Source organism: Lycium barbarum, chromosome 9 (assembly GCF_019175385.1).
Source record: "Lycium barbarum isolate Lr01 chromosome 9, ASM1917538v2, whole genome shotgun sequence".
Taxonomy (NCBI): domain Eukaryota; kingdom Viridiplantae; phylum Streptophyta; class Magnoliopsida; order Solanales; family Solanaceae; genus Lycium; species Lycium barbarum.
In genome coordinates, this window is record NC_083345.1 from 98,088,462 (window position 1) to 98,107,039 (window position 18,578).

Below are 18,578 nucleotides of genomic sequence, written 5' to 3' on the forward strand. Positions count from 1 at the left end.
GTCTCACTCTGGGACTTTCCTTGAGCTCGGGTAGTCCGGGGCGTACGGCTAGTAGCCTTTCTAGGTACTCTCTAGCCCTTCTGTGCAGTTGTGGCTTTCTTCGGAGGCATTGCTGAAATCACAACAAGTCATTAGAAGGCGAACTCTTACCAAACGGCTCTATCGCACGATCTAAGATAGAAAGAATGACAACATCCTAAATGTCCTGCAGCCTCCTGTCTATAAGTGTGGTGCACAACACACCCATAAACAAGACTCTACTAGACACGGTCTGTAAACAACCATAGGATAGAACTGCTCTGATACCACTTCTGTCACAACCCAAACCAATGAGTCATGACGAGTGCTGACCTCTGCTGACCAGACACTCTTATCCTCGTACTTGAATCTCACTAAACAACAGGGTGGCCCAAATCTTACTCATAACTGACTATACTGACTCTGTAAGAACAACATCATGAACTCACAACCACATGTGTATATATGTGTATACTGAAAATAACAAAGCAAGTCGACTAGGTTGCTACATATGATGTACAACAAAATAAGAGCCGACAAGGCTACATAACATCCCAACTATGTACAACTGTCTACAGACATCTATCAGAGTACAAAGTTGTAGAAAGGACGGGACAGGGCCCCGTCATACCTATATATACTTGTCAAAAATAGAATACCAAAAATAGACTACAGCTCCGAACTAAGTGGAGCGCACTAACTACTGCTGGGTGGATGTCCTACTGTGCTGGACCGCCTTTCTATCTACCTGAACCTGCGGGCATGAACGCAGCCCTCCCAAGCAATAGGGGAGTCAGTACTAATAATGTACCGAGTATGTAAGGCGTAAGAACAACATATATATAAGAATCATTAACTCTGTATGACTGGAAGAGCCTCTGAGGGCGTATGATATGCATGCTTTTGTTCAAAATTATATACATATAATATAACTGTTAGTGCTGAGGAACGTACAGCCCGATCCACATATGTCAGTGCTGAGGAACGTACAGCCCGATCCATATCCCATCGCATCCCTCGTCCGGGGTAATCTCATAATCTGCCCACTGCAGTGGTATGCACATCCACGTGCCTGCCCGACTGACTATAACGCGGCGCGGTGTAAGAAAATAGCTATCCATATATAAGAAAATAGCTATACATATATATATATATATATATATAAATGCATGAAAGACTCACAAAAGAATACTCTGAACTCCTCGGGATACATACGAAGCAAGTATGATAGTATATTAAATCTCTGGAAGCTATAAACATGAAACATAGGAGGCCAAGGATACGAATAACCCTGCACTATCTAAGAATAGAGTCATTGGAACTCGTTCGCTTACTTCGTTCGTTCGTATCATAAGGATCATGCCAAAATGATAGAAAGGGATAGCCTTGACATACCTTATCCGCTTCTCAAGCTACTATGCTTATGTCCCCGGCTCGACGAATCTACACACAAGACCAAGTATGCCAACTATTAGTCCAGAACGCTTACATTCCCACCTTTAAATTAGTCTATCACTTAACGAAATTCGGACAGCATCTCCTTTGTAAACTTAACAATCCCTCAATTTCCAATTCAACCCAAACATCAACAATAACATCAACAACAACAATACCAATATCTACATATCAAAATATAATCAATTCCATCCCAAAACAGCCCTAGCCTCAACTTAACTCAATTAACCTACCGTTTTCACAACAATGCTTTCTTCACTTTGAAATACTAAAACTCTTGGTAATAAACTCAATAACAAAGATAAGAATCATCTACATACCTTAAAGGAAAGGAAATTCCAACCATCCAACTCCAACTGTTAAGCTCAACAGCTTTAACAAAACCCTAGGAACAACATTCTCTTCACTAGTTCAGGTTCACGGGGCTCGGATCTTGCTAAAACCTCTCTAATGTGATGGAAAATGTTGAGAGGAAATATTTTAGGGTTTTCTTTGGTTGGGGAAATGAAAATAATGAGAATTAAAACGTATGGGGCTATATATATAAGTGGAACAAAAAGATCCAGCGGCTGGGAGTTGACGAGCAGGCCGACGGCTCGTCAACATGTCGACGGCCGTTGACATGCACCGTCTATTCTGCCACCTGAGATTCAGGGGATTTTTCAACTTGACGGTGTGAAAGGACGTCTCGTCGACATGTCGACGGGCCGCCCTTTTGCACCGTCGATGTGCACTGATGCCTAAGTCCCTGAACTGCTCCGATTCGCGTCGGTTCGATTCGATTAACTTCTAATCTTATCGTATTGCAAGGAACATGTACTTGTACTTCGATATACGCGAGGTAGGGCACTTAATATCTCAAAAACTCCGGTACAAATCTCCGTAGTAAGGGCATACGCAACTGGGAAATCATAAACTTTCTTTCAATGAAAATGAGAGGCGTAACACCAACTGTACCAAGTCTCAGTATAATCAATCCGAACCAGTACATCACAATAGTATCACCACAAGTCATCACCTATGTTATAGCATCTAAGCCCAACTGTACCAAGTCCCAGTATAATCAATCCGAACTAGTACATTAACATAGTATCACCAGAAGTCATCACCTATGTTATAGCATCTAAGCGCAACTGTGCCAAGTCTCAGTACATCAATTCTGAATCCACATATCACAACCATATCATAAGGATATCACAATATAAGCCAAAATGATACAATGCAATGCAATAATGTATGAAGTTCGAATGCAATGCATAAGCAGTGTACACATGTACTCCAATGATGGAACATCACATCTCGGCAGCACAACCAATAAGGGACTTGCAAATTCCATGTAGCATCACGATTTCGGCAAAGACCTCGGCAATCGCTACCAGCACTCATACCTCTAATCTGGGATAAACATCGGACATCGGTCCTCACATCACTCTCATCCAACTGAGCCCAGCTCATAACAGTGTTTCTTTGTATATCAACAATGTATCAACAGTATATCATGAAGGATGAGAATGCGTGCAATGTATGAGTTCCATGTCAATAATCAAATAAATCTCAACAATACCACACATGACACACAAGTAATATCAATAGTAAGGCTACACAACAAGCCATAATGGAATCACAATTCTCAACAGTACCACCCAGGCACACAAGTAATATCAATAGTAAGGTTACACAATAAGACATAATGGAATCATAATTCTCAACAGTACCTCCCAGGCACACAAGTAATATTAATAGTAAGGCTACACAACAAGCTATAATGGAATCACTATTCTCATCTCAATATCAATCAAGTAAAGTACCCTAATATCATAGCCATGATATATCGCTAATCACCAATAACCCAATGTCATCAACGTGGCAACGAGCCACAAATAAATAGATCAAAATAAGTCAACAACACAACGGGGTGGCCAGCCCTCAAATCATATAACAAGGCCCAACCTAAGACAATATCCATCCCAACTTCATACCCGAAGGCTTACATGCATTCTCCGACAATATCATTTAAACATACACTTCGCTAGTCGAAGTCTCACCATAAGGTAAACCATAACCTGCCTGGAAGGCCGAACAGCAAAGTCTCCAATAATCGAACCTTAGTCTTCCCTTTCCTTTGAGCCTCGAGATAATGAAAGTCTAAACATATTCGAATCATGGAATTAGAATCAAGAAGAACATTATTCAAACCCTACTTCTATTCAAGACCAAAATTCTCAACCTATGGAATAGGGTTTATGAACTAGAAAGGTGAAATTAGGAATCTAAAGATCTCAACATGAAATTAAAGCTTTAGATGATCAATTCCCATCAATATCAAGCTAGAAGAACCAATAATTTATTCAAACTCGGATTCTAGGCAAAACCTCCAAATTTGGGTATAAACCCTAACTCCCGGTTCAACAATTAGATCTTAATCAAGAAGTAAACATGTTACTATAGCTTATAATCATCAAATCCATGCTAAATAAAGCTAACCCAATCACTAATTTCAAATTTATAGCTAAGAAATCATTTAGGAAGAAACCCATTAAAACCCACTATTAATACTCAACTTATTGATAAACTTAGCATGAACCATGAATTTCTATGGTGATTTAATGATCAAGAAATGAAGTATAAGGTTGGAGAAACTCACCACAATGCTTAACCGCTTCAAGAACTCCAAAACCCTCTCCAATGGCCTTTAGACAAAATGGGGAATTATTTAGAGACTTAGGCGTTTTTATCACTTAAACCATTCAGTTACTTCCCGACATAAGCTTCGGTGCTCAGGGTACCGCTTCGACGATCCCTTGTAAATGGTCTAGACTGCTTCGGTGATAGGTTCACCGCTTCCGCGGTACTGGTGCCGCGAAAGCAGACACCAGTAAACTAGAAAATAGTCCAAGTTTCATGAACTTCACCCGAAGTCCCGACTACTACTCGATACTGTCTGCTAAAATATCAAATATTCAACTATACGTAAAAACGCGCTACGAACGTACTCGTGGCCTCAGAATTCCCATCGACGGTCTCGTTGACCGAGTCAACCCCCAATACCTCAAAACTAACCTTCCAACCCAAGTTCCAAAATGTAGCCGAGTGCATTGGTAACCGAACCAAATATGCACACAAGTTCTAACAGACCATCCAGACTTCTCGGAATCGACGGATTCCTGAAAAAGGTCCGTTTGCCAAAAAGTCAACTTTGAGTCAACCATTTTTTCCTTTTAAGCCAAATTTCCCCAAAACTTACTCAAATCAACTCCGATGACCTCGAGAAGAGTATCAACCATCCCCGCAGGTCAAATATGAGCTAATAAAGCTCGGAAAAAGATCAAAAGGGCCGGAAATGCAATAACGACAAAACGGGTCGTTATAAAAACCTCTCAAATAGCTCTTAAATCCAAGACCCCAAGCTTAAAAAATGAGAAAAAAATGTTTGGGTTTGTTCCTGGGTTAAAAAAATTATCTAGGCCTCGACTACTCTTCGTGAATGTGGCCCAGACACGTGAATTCCGCCCTGACCCGGCCTAGCTCATCGCGATCGCGACAGGCCTATCGCGAACTCGATGGGCCAGCCAACCAAACCTAGACCCCAAATGGTTTATGCGAGTGCGAGACACACCTCACGAACGATATCCGCCTGGTCCCCACTACTCGAAAGTTCACGAAGAAGGAAACTAGGTCTATTGATATCAGAATTTTTCTAGTTTTTCACCAATCACTCCGAAAACTCGAGACTCATCTGTAACCTCCCAAATATGTCACGACCCAACTCGTGGATCGAGCAGGCACCCAGGCTAACCCCCTAGTGTGCGAACCCTTCATTTATTCAACATCCAAATTAAGCATACCAAAAGAAACAGAATTAGCTAAGCAGTCAAAAGAAACAGAATTATCTAAGAAGTCTCCATATCATATAAAGTATATAAGTGCGGAAATACAACAACTACCCAAGGAATCTGGTCAAGTCGCAGTACAAGAGCTACTAAGTAAGTGTATAAGTCAGACTAGTAGAAATACATCAAGTCTAAACAATACTTTCTCGAATAAAAGAGACATATATCATGATAGAAGAGTTTTTGGGGTAGCGGATTGGAACATGGCTCACCCTGAAAACTCCGACTAACTACCGCAGGAAACTCATTCACGAGGGCCTGATGTGGAATCTATAACAAACACTGCACTCAGAAAATAAGGCAGAAAGGTATGATCAGTACAAACAACAAGTACTGGTAGGCATCATAGGCCGACTAAGAGTAGTTCACGTATATAAGACACATAATTTACAAGATAAAACAGATAGGCACATAGTAACCACTCAAGTCACAGAATATCACAACTGAATCATCGCCTAGGGTGAAGCACCTAAGCACAAGTCTGTCAAGTCTCTATTATTTCCTCAATTAACCATAACAGAATACAACCAACAATTCCAGTCAATCGACGTAAAATGTGATGAAAATCAGGCATACTCACATATCATATCTCACAAAAATTAAGGAATCCCACCGGCAAAAAGGCATATAGAAACTTAATTATTCAAGTCATAAGCCTAGATGGGGCCACTAAACCACAATGATGTCAACTCAAATAATTGATCTTTACCACAAGAAGAGTCCATCAATCAACTACAAGAATCAATAATAAAAGTGCCATATAATGTCGCGGATGAAATGTAATGATATGCAATGCAATGCTATGCAGGTCATGCAATGCAATGGCCAGTATCTCAAACTGTACATACATGCTCCGGACGGAATATCGACGTCTTGACAGTCATGACCCGCGGGGGACCCATGGCGTACATGTACCACTCGCTCTGAAACAGATCTCGGATCACTAGCACACATACCTTCTGCTCCGGAGCAGACCTCGGATCAAGAATTCACATACCTTCTGCTCCGGAGCAGACCTCCAATCAAAAATTCACATACCTTCCGCTCCGGAACAGACCTCGGATCACGGATTCACATTATACTCTCATCAAAAGTGTCACATTTTCTTTCATAGTTGCCATAAATGTTTCATCAACGGTACCATATTTCTTCCATCAAATAATTTTTGAACCATTTCCATCATGTGTGAGTGAATGAATGCAATAATGCTAAATCAGTGCAGTCAGCACCAATGAACATGCTATAGAAGTCACAAAGACTATAAGCTACATCAGGACTTATATGAATCACATCAACCATGGAAATGGAATCAACAATCAAGTTTCAATCACCATAGTGAATCTATCATCTCACTTCACTTCCAAACATAACAAGTACACCATATATCACAATGCGTAAAATAACGGTAACAAGCCCACATAATCAGATGTCATACCAACCTAAGAGTATATCCATCCCAACATCATGTCTGAAGACCTAATCATGCTTTCTCCCGTCAATTCTACGCATACATACGTTTCACTAATCAAAGTCTAACTAGAGTAAGCCGTAACCTACCTCAATGCCCAGCTGGTGTCACGAACAATCAAACGTGAGCCTTGCCCTTCCCAGGAGCTTTCGAATAATCAAAGTCTAGTACCATAATCTAAGTTAGAAAAGGAGACTAACGATACCCATATTGCTATAGACTTATTTGATTCGAAGATTTGACTTTAAAAGAGGAAATCAGGCCTAAAAGGGCAAAATGGGAATTTCAAGAATGGAAATGATAATCCAACATTCTAGAAGTTCAATTCTACTCTTCAATTGCTAATTAGGCTTAGTTAGTCGTCGATTTCATCATATAATGGGAAACCCCCAATTTAGGGATAAACCTTAACTATCCATAATCAATTTCTTAATCCAATTTAGATATCCAAGCTATAATCCACTAATTCTTAAGATTCCATGCTTACTCTGGCAAGATTTTCCAATTAAACTCATTTTCAAACTTAAAATTCAAATACCCAAAATAAGGTTGAAAGTCATCTTCCCCAACTAACCCTATTCATAATCACCATAGATTTCCCAACTAATCATAATGTAAGCAATAAAGAGGGTAAAGATCTTACGCTACTGAAGATTCCAGCCAAATAGCCCTCCAAATCGCCCTTAATGCTCTCTAGATAAATAATTTGGTGAATAGGAGGAATGGTTTCAAAGTTAGAATTAAAAAGCGTTTTCTGATTTAGCGTCACCCGCTCCCGCGAACAGAGACCCGCTACAGCGGTACTGCCTCAGTGGATGACTGCTCGCTGGGGAGCAACTCATTAAATGACCAGCATGCTCATGCCTGCGGGCCAAGTACCGTCGGGGTGGACCTGCAAGGGTGTAAGTACACTCGGCGAGGCGAGACACCAGAAACCAGCAAAAATCTGGTTTCAACAAGTTTTCATCCAAAATCGTGACACCCATCCGAGGCCCCCTGTGTCACGACCCGACTAGGGGGCCATGACGGGTACCCGGAGCTGACTACCGAGCACCTCACATTAGGCTAATCATCATACTCAACCTGAACATATATAATCTACAAAACAACACAAGTCTATATGCATAAGCCCTCGCGGTTGCAAAAATGATATACAAGAGTACAATGTGCTCATCATGGGACATCAACTACCCACACGTACATATCTACGAGCCTCTACTAAAGTACTAGACATAAGTACGGGACAGGACCCCGTCATGCCCAAATATATACACAAAAGAATATGATCATAAGTTGCACCTCCGAAATAGTGGAGTGCTCCTGTGAATCCACTGATAAGCTCCTACGGATCTGCACCATCTCCCTGTCTACCTGTGGGCATGAACACAACGTCCAAAAAGAAAGGACGTCAGTACGATAAATGTACCAAGTATGTAAGGCATGAATACTACTAACACAATAAAGGAATCATGAAACATGAGGTAAAGATATAACCTACTTAACCTTTTAAAGAAAACACATATTATTCATATCACAAATACCATCATTGTTAACCCGCGTCCGGGTAACCATCGCACGCCACCCACTTGTGGTGTCATGTCCGGCCCTTCTAGGCACGGTGTAATCATATGCAGCCCGCCTTCGCGGTAACATGTCCCTCCATCTAGGCACGGTGTAATCTCATCACCATATACTTATTATAAAGCATGTATTAGAACTCAAGATAATCTATAACTATATCGGGGTGACGTAAGGTTGAGAACCCCCAATTCCATTATGGAGTAATTATAATCATCATACCTCACCTTGAAGGAACTAGCATTATAAGGTGGGTTTAGCAACAATGAATAACATCAAAGAATCGTATAGGGATCATTAGCTTCATGGAAATATCATATCATAAGCTTTTGGATCTCCAGGATTAGACTCATCATTATCGTTATCATACTCATGACATATCTGTTATCTTTATCTCATAGGAAGCTATTTATAAACATCGACTCATATTTTCCGGAATGTAAGAAGGGCATGGAACAATAAAGGAAGTCATGTCATAGGAGTCATGCCTTAGAAAAAAAGGGACTAGCCTTACATACCTTTACGTTTCGCTAACTTTATCACTTGAACGCTTCCCTCCAATATTCACGTTTCTACCTTCAAGAGAGTTCGTACTAAAATTAGATAATCGAAGACATACTTAGGCTTAAGCTAAAGCTAACGAAAATTGGGTAACATCTTCCTTTATCTAAATGACTTCCTCCATATAATAAATAACTCCCAATATCAATAACAACACCCACAATATCTTAATCAACAACTTCATCAAGCTAGACATTATTGAATACTCAACATTCCCTACCAAACTCTTTTATAACCCTAACTATAGCACCATAACCTATCCGTCCTCACACAATGCCTCTACAACATCTTTAATACTATTTATAGCAAGATTATACTCATTACATATCAAGAACTATGATTCAAGTCAAGTCATGATTCAAGAATATCATTATTTTCATATTTGCACTCCATATTCTCTTCCTTTCCATAATCTAAGTCTTTCAACCCCTCAATACTCTCAATAATATGAAATAAACATAAAACTCACCTTAATCACTTAGGAATAAGCCTTGAGTCACTCTACTCCATTAGAATAAAATCCTTCACTTGCATGCCAAAGGAATTCTTACTCTTTACAAACCCTAGTAGGCTTCCTAGTACATGAATCTCTTAGTCTTTGCTTTTGATCTTGGTTTCTTGGTATAGATTTGTTGTAAAAAATAGAGGGAGGGTTTTAAAATATTCTAGAGAGATATAGGATCTGTTTTTGGGATAAATAATGGAATAAAACGTGGGATCTTATATTTATAACCAGGCTGGAAAGTCCAGATCCGCGGGTCGACGAGCAGGGTCGACGATCCGTCGACATGTCCCGTCGAACTGTCGTCTGAGATGTCTGAGTGTAGAACCTTGTCGACGGTGCCAGACGACGGCTCGTCGTCTGTCGTCCCTTGGCCTGTCGACGCTGATTGGTTTCAGCAGTTTTCTGAACTGCTCCAATTTGCTCCGATTCGATTCGTTTCACTTCTAATTCCCTCGTAATGCCAAGAATGAATACTTGTACTCCTGTACACATACAAGGTAAAATATCTCGTGTCCATAACTCTGGTGCGGATTACCGAACCGAAGGTACACACCACCAATAAGCCAAAATCTCCTTGCAATAAAACGAGAGGTGTAACACCCTGGATACAAACCAGATATGCAGACATACATAAAAACATGCTACAAACTTACTTGTGGCCTCGGAATTCCCAACGGAGGTGTATTTGACCCGGTCAACCCCCCCCCCCCCCCCCAAACGGCCAAAACTAACTTTCCAACCAATGGGACAAAACTCCCCCGAATGCATCGAGAACTGAACCAAATATCCCGCTAAGTCATAATCAACTCTTCGGACCTCACGGAATCAACAGAATTCCAAAAAAAGCTCGTTTACCCAAAAGTCAACTATTGATCGAACCTTTTCACTTTAAAGCTCTAATTCTCATAAATCACAAAAGAAATCGCCCGATGACTTCGGAAATCGTGTCGGCCATCCCTGTGGGTCAAAATCATACTAACAGGGCTCGGGGAAAGGTCAACGGGGGAAAATGGTTCAATAGTGCCATAACGACCAAACAAGTCGTTACAAAATACAAACCAAATATGCCTCTTAACTAAAAAGCACGCTGTGAACTCACTCACGCACTCAAAATTTCCAAAAGAGGTCATATTGACCCAATCAACCCCAAATGCCCTAAAATTAGTTTTCCAACCAAATGACCAAAATACCCCTGAGCCCCTCGAGAACGGAACCAACAACTCAACTAAGTCATAATCGACATACCGGACCTAATAGAATCGATGAAACTTCCAAAAAGACTCGTTTACACCGAGGTTGACTTTGGTCAACACAACACTTAAGAATTCCCAAAAAATCCATTTTCTCACTCAAATCACACCCGATTGCCTCAAAAATCGCGCGACCCACACCCACAAGTCAAATAAATCATGATAAAGCTAGGGAAAGAGTCAAATAGGGGTAAAACAGTCAAAATAGTCAAAACGACCTAACAGATCGTTACAACACCAACACCTGCTTATTTGCTTGTTTATCACTATCTTAGTGTGTATTAGCATATGTTTATATGACTAGTCTAGTTAGTTGTATGTGTATCTTTGTTGTCCTAGTTGGTTTCAAGTTAACCAGTGGTATCATGTAGTCACATGTTATATGCTTATTGAGTATGATCTTGTCTTTGTTTAAGTTTCGTGTTTGTCTAAGATACTCTATGCATTAGTATGTGTTTGTTTGCTATTGTTCAAGCTAATCTAGATACTAGTTATGCAGCTGTGGACCTGTCATTGCTATTTGGTTTAGTTATTTTTAGCATGTGAAATAGTCTTGTCCAATTTTTTATGAACTTGTGTTAGCCTCAGTTAGTTGATTAGCTTTGACATGCTAGTATAGTGGTCAGTTTATCTTAACTGCTAAACCTATTCAACATGTCCTGGTAGGCTTAATTTAAGTTGAGTATGGAGTAATATGTTAGTAATTCAGTATAGTACCAAAGGATGAGAGTGAATGTGTGATTTCGATTTTGGTATTTGTTTTGATAATGTCAAGAGTCATTCTGCATTTATGAGGCTCAGTTTTAAACCACAAAAAACATGTACCTTGTTGGATCTGATTAAATTATAAAGAACCCGCTTCAAGTTTATGCACCCTTTCAATCAAACATGTGTTCAGTTGGCTCAAATCCAGTTTCATTGAAATGCTCATTATAGTAGTGTATTCATAAGTTGACTCATTTACTGTTAATACACCTAGATGAGAGTTTACTGTATGTAGATAATTATGTGTACTTTGCCTGCATCATTTTGGTTCATGTATATCCATGTGTTGAGTGTTAGCTACAGTGAATGCAAGCTTATGTGTTTAACCTCAAGTCAGTCACTACAAGCATGTTTTAAACCAAGTGTTAGACAGTTTGCTAGCATGGTTTTGTTTTAGTCATTCTGTATAATGTAGGCTCTATGGCTGTATGAGACAACTTTGACATGAAATGGTGGGGCAATGCAATTGATGTATGTTTAAGTGTTTAGTATTCACAATGCAATTGGTGTATGTTTAAAGTGTTTAGTATTCATCTTGTGTTGTTAAGCAGCATATAGGATGCATGCTTTTAGAAATGTTGACTGTTTTGAAAAGCTGTTAAGACTATAATTGGTAAACCAAACTCAAAGCATGTTCATGTTCTCAAACGGTCATTGCCTGTACTTCTATATGAGTGTGTTTTGTCTGCTCAAATGGTGGAGATGATCAGTCCGGTTCTAAGCTATATCTATATTATATTAAAAGCATGAACTTCATAACTTAAAAGTTAAATTATCAAAATACCCCTCTCTTTATTAATCAAAATAACTTATTTAATTGCCATGGAAAAAAAAACCTACAAATAACTCTAATAGTCACCATCGTTTTCATTTGCAATGAGACACCGCTTGGGATATAGACGCACTCTTCTTCTGCACCTTAAAGATAGATGTTAACCTTGCAACCCCATTCCAAAGAAGAAAGAAAAATAAGAATACATCACAAAGGGATGACGACCACACAAACTATACTTCCTCAAACGGGTATATGTGTGAATGACTTTTAGTAGAAACTATGTTTTCTAATTTAGCCTACCAATATTATGTTGTATATAAACTAACGATCAATTACCCTGAGTTCCATTTAATGAAAAATAAATAGGAGGATGGGTAAAATTTTCTATTTCAATTGAATTTTAATAAGTTTAATGAAATGATTCTCCTTCCAAGTAACTTGAATGAAAAGTTTTTTGATTTTGACATTTGACAAAGATGAAATATCTTCTACGATCCATAAACACTTAAAATCTTAAAAATAAACCAAAATTCCTAACATGCCCCCCCCCCCCCCCCCCCCCCCAAAACAAATATTAAAGGTCCTAATTTATGTAATTATTAATAAAAAAATCAAAATTTAATATTTTTTTATATTTGGTAGAGGGTTGTATGTTTAAGTTAGTAAGTAACGTCAAATCTTATCTCATTAAATGGAATAGTATATATTTACTTTCCGATCAATTCTAATTCTTTTTTGTCTATGTATAGTTTTATTTTTCATGTTTATGACAATTTCACTTTCTTATTCAACTTAGTTTCTTTGAATTAGCTATTTTTGTCATATTTGATTGATCTATATATTAGAAAGCAGATTCTTTTGTGTTGCATCATTTTTAACTAAGAAATCCCCTAGGCAAGTGTCACAAAGTTTGAAACTCGATGGTTATATAGTTGGCTTACCCCTCTACCCTTTCCCACTTTATACCATGTTTTTTAATAGGAGAGTTTCATACTGTGACGTGATCCTAACCGTACATCATGTGTTGTGCTCTCATCTATATAGATCAAAGTAGGGGTGTCAAGTGGGCCGGGCCGGGCCGGGCCATTTAAATGTGGGCCACAAGGGGCCGGGTCGGGGCCGGGCAGGGCCGTAAGTTAAGTGGGCCGGGCTTGGAGAGGAAAAGGGTGTCCGGCCCAGCCCACCTCGGATAGGGGCTACACGTCGGGCTAACCGGGCCCGTTAGTGGGCCGGGCCGGGTTTTAGTTAGTGGGCCGAGCCGGATTTTAATTATTTTAAAAAAAAATTCTAATGCTAAAATTTATTAAGTTTAATACTTTAAAATCTAGTTGTTGTCAACTTTATTTTAACCTTCAAGTTCCTTAAATTATACTTTGGCCCTATTTTCAAACTATAAATACCATTCATTCTTCTCCATATTATCTCACAATTCCCTACTCTCCTCTTTCTCTAAATTTCCTACTCATCTAAATGGGAACTAAATGGGAACAATGCACATGAGTTTTGATACTAAACCAAAGTTCTTAATTTAATTATCTCATCTGATCCTAAGTCCTAATGTCATGTGCAGATTGTCACGTCTCCATCATCGGTGGAGACATTTCAATATGCTAAAAAATATTTAATTATTATTATATATAAAATATTTGAAACTAATAAGATTATATTAATATATTATTATATATATAACTAATAGTTTATATTATTATATAGTATACTGTATAACCTATTGAAATATTTTTGAACTTGTGTAAGCCAACAACAAGATAGTAACTTAAAAGGGGTATTTGATTTATTTCACGCATCAGCAATTTCAGAGGCTTGTCATTTCACTGATTTTGTCAGCCTATTATAATGTCTTGTTGCTTTTGGGCACTGATCAATGTTTGTACCTCCTTGCAGAAATTTATCTTGGAGTTGCTACTTGTGTAGGATTAGTTTTACACAATTACATTTATAGTTCTATTTTGACTGCGTACAGATTATTATTCTTGTAAATAAAATTATAAATAAAATTATAACAAAAATTTGAAAAGAAATTCAAAGGCTCAGTGAGCCTTTAGTTTTATTAATCGATAATTGCAAAGTCGAATTTAAACTTTAAAGCTTACAAACTTACAACTACTTTTCTTTGATTTCGTAAACTTAAACTAGAAAAAGAAAATTCAATTTGACAACTCTTCAAATTTAAATCTACATATTTTCCACCATTTTATTCAATTCTTCCATATTAACATTAGGAGGAATTGGCTCAAAATTTTCATAATCGACATCTCCATACATTGGAGATGTTTGTACCGATGGATCTCCAAGCGACATTATATCTTCAAGTTGCTGGTCTTCTCTTGGATCTTGTTCTCTTCCTTGATTTCTTCGCTCTGATCTAATCCAATCTCTGAAACATACTAGAACATTCATTGCGTTGCTGCCCAATGAGTGTCGGTTATCTCCGAGCTGCTGCCTTCCTTGGCTAAATGCACTTTCTGATGCAATAATTGACATTGGAACATTTAGCACATCTCTAGCCATTGTTGAAAGAACGGGAAATTGTCTTCTGTTGTTCCTCCACCAATCTAGTGCATTAACTCCATCTTCGAAAGGCTCCAATGGCTGTCTCAAAAAAAAGTTGAAGCTCATCAAAGTTTGTATGACCTTGTTGAGGTGCTATTTGAGACCAAATAGATAATCTAGGAACACCCATGATAGGCACACTTTGTGCCTGTCTTTTAGAAGATGAAGTTTCGTTAGAAAGACCGCTTGGGATAGAAGTCGGTGTAGCATTATCAAGTAATGTAGAATAATGGTTATATAATTGTTGTGCGTAATCATTTGCATCACACATAGCCTTAAGAAGGGATGGTTCCTCAGTAGTTTTAATATCTAAAGAAGTATATATGATACGGGTCAATTCTGACATATTAATATATTTAATACACGGATTTAATATAGCACCAACTAAGTAAATAGGAGGAATAGGAAAGAAATACTTTTTGAATTTAATTATCATTGCAGTAACAGCCTCTGTGTAACCTTCTTTAAACTTATATTCTTTAAGCAAATAAGAGATATCAGCTAAATAAGCTAAAATGTTACAAACAGTAGGATAATAAGCACCCGAAAATTCCAGAGTAGCAAAATAAAAATTTTCTAAAAAATCTACAACATGCTTAATTTTGATCCAATCAAAATCACTTAACATTAACTCGGGATATCCGGTAGCAAATTGGTTAAAAGTTGCAGTTATAGGAACTTTATATTCAACACAAGTTTTTAAGAAATCATAAGTAGAATTCCACCTAGTGTCTATTTCTTCAGGCATAAATCTTGGTCTAAGATTATTTTGCCTGCATTTATTTTTAAATTCAGCAAGTCGCTTCCTATTATTATTTCCTTGAATAAAACCAACTGCGTGTCTAATTTTCTCAATCACAGGCTCAAAGAAAGAAAGACCATCTTGAACAGTTAAATTGTAAATATGACAAGCACACCGGACATGAAATATTTCAGGTAAAGGTGGAGACAACTCAGATTTTAAACTGTCGATAGCAGATGTGTTGTTAGAAGCATTATCAAAGGCCATACATAAAACTTTGCTTGTAAGACCATAATATTTTGCAATGACAGTGACAGTATCAGATATGAATTGTGCAGTATGTCTACGGTCTTCGTCATATTGAAAAGCTAAAATACGTTTTTGCATATTAAAATTATCGTCTATCCAATGACAAGTAACTGTTAAATAATCATTTCTATTAACAACACGACCAAGATCCGAGGTGAGAGAAACTCCATAAGGGGGATATGTCAATAAATAACGTAGATAAAACAAATATTGTCCATGAAGTCTAAAAATATCAGATCTACAAGTAGTTCTAGGAATACCGCTAAACATAGGATTATAAATTTTTTGTATATAATAAATAAAAGCATCAGAAGAAGCAAAGGTGAAAGGCAAACAACCCACAACTATCATTTTCACTAATTCTTCACGGTCCTTCATTTTATTATATGATCCACTTAATTTACCGGTCTTTAGGTTCAGTCTTGTTTGGGTTAATCCCCCGATGGCACCCTGAGCTTCTGCTATCTCTTCTTTCCAATTTGGGTGATTGTTATCCAAATGTCTAGTCAATTGACCTGTCCCCCCTTTACTACCCCCGGTGCTATGCTTATAAGGTGTCTCACAAATTTTACATGCAACATAACCCGGATTATTTTCTAATCGGGCAAAATAATTACACACTAAGCTAGTTTTTTTCCGGGCGCTAGTTTTTTTTGGGGCTCCTTCAGGCAGTGGAGGACGACCCTGAGCATGAGTTCGAGATTGAGCAATATCATTAGCAGGACTAGTGGGTGTATTATTGTCATTATCATCATCGTCTACTTGTATCTCAACTTCATTCTCATCTTCTATACCATACGTTTCTTGTAATTCTATATAATTCATATCATGTGCACCCACACCTATGTCGCCTATTTCACTAGGTGATGCTTGCGGAACACGAATATAATTTCTAGCGCTAGTACTACCCCTACCACTACCACTACCGGATTTTTTCTTACCGCTACTACTACCACCGGGACATAAAGCTTTACCGAGACTTTTTAGTTGATCCATTATGCAAATTAAAATAACGAAAATTAAAATTAAAATGCAAGAATTAAAGTACTAAATAAAAGTAAGAGATGGAACGAAGATACCAAATTCTCGGAGATAACGAAATAACAACGTGATCGTAAATTGATAAATTGAATACTTGAAGCCTTCCGCTTGATCTTGTAAATTGCAAGTTTGCAAAAACAATTAAAATAGAATACTAAAATTATAGAAATTGCTGAAAATTAAGAGGGAAAGTGAGATAAAATGAGAGGATTGTAGTAAAAAATGATGAAATGTATAAGGTATTTATAGATGAAAAATGGGTTAAACTGTAATTTTTTAAACTTAAAGGTGAGGGGCCTTTTTTGGGCCAACGGCTAAATTGCCGAAAATAATCGTTGGCAACGGTTACTACTTACTAGTGCCCACTTTATGTCTTTATTAATTTTATGGGGCCCACCTGCCCATTAATTATAAAAAAAAAAAAAAAAAGGAAGAGCTAACTATTGTTGACTTTTCAACCGTTGGAAAAGGACAAAAGGTCCCTGCCCAGTGCCCACTTTAATTCTTTGGGGCTCTGATCATTAATTTTTTTTATTTTTTATTTTTTGAAGAGAGCTAATTAGTTTTCATTTAGTAGCAATTAAATATTAACGAATCCGATTCCTCTTCATTTTTATTGTCTCCATTTTTCTCAAGTTCTTACTTGAATAAGAGACACATTACATGAGTTAAAATTAATGGTTAAGTTTTAATTAACTAAAGTAAGATTCTAACTATGGTTTGAATAATTAATAAATATTTCATATATTTGCTTCCAAAATTTTAAGAATCCCACAATTATAGCTACAACTATTTTATTGGGATACAATGTTTTTAAAATACTTATTATTAGTAATAAATGTAATACTTATCTTTTTTTTTAATTTGAAGTGGGTCGGGCCGGTGCCCCGGTGGGCCATCACCCGGGCTGATGGTGGGCCGGGCTGGTGGGCTGTCCACCTTGTCCGGCCCAGCCCCCTAATAAAACCCACCTAGCCCAGCCCCTTACACCTATTAGTGGGCTTGGGCCGGGCCGGTGGTGGGCCGGGTTTACCGGGCAGGGTTCGGGCTGGCCCGGCCCACTTGACACCCTTAGATCAAAGCCATGTGAGCTTTTTTTGTGTCTCCTTATCCTATGGATATTATGACAAAAGTTTAGAGGTTTTTTAAATATATCTTAGCTTTAGGCCACCAAATTCATAAAGCCACCCATGATTGGATACATATGTTTTACAAAAAGAGGTCTCGGCACGCAAATCCATGAGTAGGTGAGATTTTTAAAAAAGGTCTAAGCGCCAGTGTGTTAAAAAGCAGGGACGTGAGCCGGGGCGAGGCGTAAGCTCCTAGGCATGAGGCATACCCTATTGATATCTAAATGTTTTATCTACAATGTAGTAAAATAGTCAAAATTATAAAAAAAAAAATACATAAATAATTAACAAAAAATTAAAAACATGATTAAAGAAGCACAAAGGAAACAGAGCTTCTAATATACAAGTATAAATAATATGAGGGTATAAAAGCAATTATGAGATGCAAATCAACTCTAATATCTTAACTTTAAAACAATAAAAGAATCACAATTTCTTATAATATTTTACTATCATATTATGTAACTTACCTGCTTAAAAGAAAATAATTAATAAACTTTATCAATATTATAATTAGAAC